The following is a 5,291-nucleotide window of genomic DNA, read 5'->3' as shown; positions in this document are numbered from 1 at the left end:
CACCGATAATGTGGGCCGATGCACCATGTCAGCAACGTCAACGACCTGACTGACCATTTTCCAACTAGGCCTACTAGCTAAATGCCCGTGCGTTGCCACGAGAAAACAAATTTAGAAATAAATACATTAGCCAAAAACATCATTGTACTTTACAACTTGTAATCGCAGAGACTTGCAAGTCTGTTGCGATAAATATCTTCTTATTGTTATAATTTAACACAATCAACGTGACTCGAATCAAATTATAGGTGAACATATTTATCATCAATTCAATACAAAAGTCTAGCTCGATGCATTTGATCGAATCTCGCACGACGTGAGGGGTATGAACTTCATGTCCATTGCCCTTGTTTGTCAGCACATGTCCAACACAAGTCATAACCCTCTTGACATGTGCATTGACTAACATCAGCAAGAGCTCACAAATGTATTGGAGGAACCATCATAAGCAAGTAGCCATGCTGACATATATTGATCTTAAGCAAGTAACCATCATTCCAGGGTGCATGGTCCCTAGCAAGGTGTGCCATTACATGTTCCATCCATCACTGGAAACTTTCTCAGCGTTGGCTACAAAGGATATTAGCACGAACTTTGAACTCTTTGTATTCTATGGCATTTAATAGAAATAGCAAAAGAGCCCGTGCGTCAGAATGGGAGAAAAAAATGCTTCTTGAAACGACATTTTGTTGTAGTAAAGATTTTTCAAAGAGTAGATCGGTGCCACATATCTTACGAAAAAAACATACCGCTTCCATGCCAAGTATGGGCAAAGAGAGGCTAGACTGTTTTGTTTTTTTTGACAGGTTTTTTTACGGGTAAATAGAGGCTAGAGCTAATTATAATTGATCGCCTTTCTTTTTGAAATAGATGTATCATACTACATCTTTTTGGAGCATCTCATGTCAAATACATAATAAACTCATTTGACTGAAACTTTCATCATCAAGTGAGGCTGGAGGAGCCAGGTCGAGAGAATCCCCGTTAGCACTTGTATTGATCATCCATGTCAATGTCGTCGTCGAAAAAAATGCCAGTCCAAGGAACAACTACTCCCTTGTCTTCCTGGAGCATGATTTCACCGAAATGGGATCCCCACCATCGGAGTGAAATTCATAGGAGACTCCTGTCTATGGTCTTAATACGATTTATGGCCTTTAATTTAAGTAAACACGAAGTACTATTAGAGCTAAGAAGCACAACACAAAGTATTCATGTCAAACAGTAAGCATGGCATATCTACATCAACTGGAATCTGATGTTGCAAAGAGCCTAAACTTCACAAACTGCAATCTTATTGAGTGACGATATCCCCACTTATTTGCCAAGTGATCCTCAATCAATTGCTGATTATAGTGTTATCATTACAAAAGGGGGTCCCAATCTCAATTATCAAGTGTGCGCACTGAAGGAGTAAGCTAGAACAATGTCAATCTATAGATGAGTCAAATACTTCATTTGTGTTAATTTCTCACACAGTTGTTAGAAGCATACGTTGGTGCTCTAGTTAAGATCCAAATTAGACATACCTTCATTTATTATCAAACCAGAAATGATCCCAAGTGCATTAGCAAACTGTAGTACATAGCCGGCAGCTATAGAAAATTAATTACAGTTTGCAGCATAGGCAATCACAAGCTAGTACATGCTAAATAAAAGATCTAAATTCAGATTGAATAAAATATTCGGTTAAAAGATGATGTTACACACTGAGATACAATAATACACCCCCCTTCTGTGCCCAGTATATACTTAATAATGCATACTGACATACATATATCTCCAGAAAAAGGCATACATAGTCAGATCATTATAAGTCAAAACTATATCATCAGCCAGGTCTTGGAACTTTGTATAAACACATGTGTAGATCAATACTGAATTTATCGTAGGTAGGGACAGAAACTCCATAGCATGCAAAGCTAGCAGCATGACCAACTTCATCGAGCAGCAACAGAAGGGAAGAAGCTGACAGTTAGGAGGGCTGAGGCAACAACGGCAACAGAGCATCATCCAGCAGAAGCAACACACATACCGGGAGCAGCAGCGTAGTTCACATCTTCAGGATGGGGGGAACATCTTCAGAGGCTGAAGCCAGAGTTGAGCATCCCACGCAGGTCTCCCAAATCAATCTGTACAATTATGCAAGCAGAATTGGCATCATGTGGCCTCTAACCAGTACGCACGTCTCCAAAAACCATTCCTTAACAAGCACAATTGGCGTAATGTGACCTATGATTGCCATGCACTTCCACAACCAAGCATAATGGCAATGTAGCAGATCAAACAGAAAGACTTATAATCAGGGGTTCAATTAATCTCACATGTAGTAACCTAACAAGTACCAAGAAAATCAAGTATTTTATGAACTTTCATTGCCCATACAAAAATTGATCACATGGATTAAAATGAAATTTTAACTAACAAAGTCAAAGTCCTTGAAGTACCTGGAAATTAAGTACCACTTAGGAAGTATCTTAAGAAAGAATTAGCAAGCATACCTCGACGTGAACCCTTATTAGAGCAACAGAACATAAATTAAATCCGCTGACGGCTGCACTGCCGATAAATAAAATCACCCATATATTTAGTCTCTTCAAAGAAGTACATCACTAAGAACACAAACTGAAGAGGACTCCAATACACGAAAATTATAGAGAACCTGCCTTTCCAATAGTCGAGCGTCCCATAGAATATCAAACTCCTCGTGCTGCCTCATCAACCTCACATGAAGTATCACCAACCAGTTGGCGTTGCCAATGCCAACTGTAGTAGAAGTGGAACATGGAACTATATAAGTTACTTGTAACAAATACCTAAGCAAGATTAAATCCAAGATATGATCATCCTTGTCAATATCTGAACTACAACACAACATTTGAAATAAAACACTTGTCAGATAATCACCATAAGAGCATGGCGATTAATACTATCTCACGACTAAGAGGCACAATTTATTTCTACTAATGTAAAGTGAAAATGGAAATATTGCAATGGCATTGAAAGAGAAGTCAAGAGATAAATTTAAGAAAAAGAAGCAAATTTGATACATGTAGATGTACAGACCATATATAGAGGTATTGGAAGGCATACAATATCTGAATCTCAATACATCTTACTACATATGGCCAACACCAACTCATGCTACGGCATCAAGGCCATCTGCCTCCCAAAAGAAATGTCGAGGAATGAAGTTATTGCACTTACATCTGCAAGAGAAACTTAAACAGTTAGCATTTTGATTATCGTCATACTAAACATACAGAAAATAAGAAGCTTGATGCTCACCAAAATGTATTCACTCCAATAGCTTTGCCGCAGTCTTAAGGTGAAACCTGGACTATCATCCTTAATTACAGTCTCCCAGACAAATCATCTTATGTTTCATTGGCAATATCAATATTTCCGATATGAAGTATAACTGCTACAACTGATCTGGATATAGATTTGTATACAATAAACCATTTAATATGCAAGTCGTTATTTCTGAAATTGGTATTTTTCAATGGTTTTCGGTATAACACAATACGACCCAGACCTGTTTTTCCTCATTGATTACAACTAACTACAACATCATTAATTACTGCTACCTCAGTAGTACAACTTGATCTAAGTATAGCTAATGAAAAGGTCGTCTACCATAAGCCAAGTCGCCAAGTTATACCTGTGTGAGTATATCCTGCAAGTTAACAGAATGCCTGCGGGATGTATGATCCAGAATGTATGCTCCACAACCTGAACATATAGTGATGAAGAAAAGATGTTAAATTACTGAAGAACATCATACGTGGTTCTGAATAAGCGACCTTCCATGTCCTCTACAACTCCAAACTCATTGAATCATTAGGTCGATCAGCTAGAGAACGTAAAGGTATTCCAGAGTATAACTGTAATCCAGTAAGCACGGGAGTCTAGCTGGATACCTTACGCGTTGAGTACATCGGCCTTAGAGGGAGGAGAGGCGGCATGGGCGTGTTGCATCATTGGAGTGCAGGAAGGCGGGTTCCAGGGATCGATCGATGTCAGCGATGAGGCTGCCGCCGCCGCAGCATCCACACCGACGTCCCTCGCCATCACCGCCCTGATCGCTTGCCTCGCTACCCTTGCCGGAGACGTGAAAGTCAACCAATAGAAACGGAAACTCACAAGGTGAATGAGGAGAGGAGCGGCGGCGGCGAATTTCCCCCCAATCCCGCACCGCGCTCCCACCCTGTATCCTGGCGAACGAGCTCACAGCCCATACCCCATCCCGGCGGCCGAGCTGCAGCACGTACGCCATCCCGGCGGGCATGCTCCCACGACCAGGACTGCGGTCACGACGACCACGAGGGGCGAATGAGGAGTAGAGCGGCGGCGGCGAAATTTCTCAGGTCTGGCGAGAGAGACGTGATTGGGAGCAACGTGGGGGAGAATGGGGCGTGGTGGGCATGTGTTCGTGACTTCGTGGGTCGTGGGAACTTTCTTTCGGAACGTGGCTGGGGCCTCGAGATCGGTGGGCTGGGTTGGAGGGAAGGTTGCACAATTAAGGGAAAATAATAGGCCTTGGCTCGTTGCATGCATGGGCTCGTAGGAGGGGGGTGGGAGAGGAGATCGAACGAGGGAAGATGTGGTCGAACCATCACAACGTTCGATTCTCCTTTAATAGTAGAGATTGTAAATGACGAGACCATGAGGATGTAATCAGTAATTTTTTCTCCTGGTATAGTTATTTAGTGAAGTTATAAGTTTATCCTTTTGGAGTTTACTTCTACGAGTGCTCACTCCCTGCATCTTGTTCTGTTTTCAGAAAATGAAGATGTACTTTGCCGTGCCACTAATCTCAGCAAAAGAGTATATTATGGTGCCCCTCGTGCTACAGTGGAATTGAATCACAAAAAATTCTACAGATTCATCAAATCACGAAGGAGGTTGGTTTTTACCTGAGCGGCAACGGAGACCGCCATGGTCTTGCTGGAGCCTCGCTTGTAGTGGAAAGTCACCAGCTTCAGGGAGTGCCGGCACAGCCAGAACAGACGCCACCTTCGGTGGGGAGTGACAGCAGCAACTGCAAGGATTTGGCTCGCTGGTACAAGCAACGGTGGCGCCATGCCCCCTTCTGCAGCTCCGAGCTGCAGCAGGAGCTGCCGGTCCGCCGAGATGTAGATGGAGCCAGCGAGCCAGAGGTCTTAACTATTGCAGTTTGTATGTTCTGCAGTGGTCAAGTCCTCCCTTTGTTCAGGCTGGGAGGTCTTAGCTCTTGCAGTTTGTATGTTCTGCGGCATCCATGGTCATATCCCCCCTTTCTTCATGCT

General features: G+C 42.6%; 1 long non-coding RNA gene across 1 annotated transcript; it reads right to left on the bottom strand.

Annotated features, from left to right (window-relative positions):
* Positions 1–1,642: 1,642 nt before the first annotated feature.
* On the bottom strand, positions 1,643–4,480 carry LOC123169653 (uncharacterized). The gene is made up of 4 exons (XR_006484915.1): positions 3,924–4,480; positions 3,289–3,735; positions 2,502–3,209; positions 1,643–2,132 (listed from the first exon to the last, which is right to left on the bottom strand). It is a non-coding gene; the product is annotated as an uncharacterized lncRNA (long non-coding RNA).
* Positions 4,481–5,291: the final 811 nt, after the last annotated feature.

The sequence above is a fragment of the Triticum aestivum genome, chromosome 7D (assembly GCF_018294505.1).
Source record: "Triticum aestivum cultivar Chinese Spring chromosome 7D, IWGSC CS RefSeq v2.1, whole genome shotgun sequence".
Classification (NCBI taxonomy): domain Eukaryota; kingdom Viridiplantae; phylum Streptophyta; class Magnoliopsida; order Poales; family Poaceae; genus Triticum; species Triticum aestivum.
This window is presented reverse-complemented; position numbering and strand designations above follow the sequence as displayed.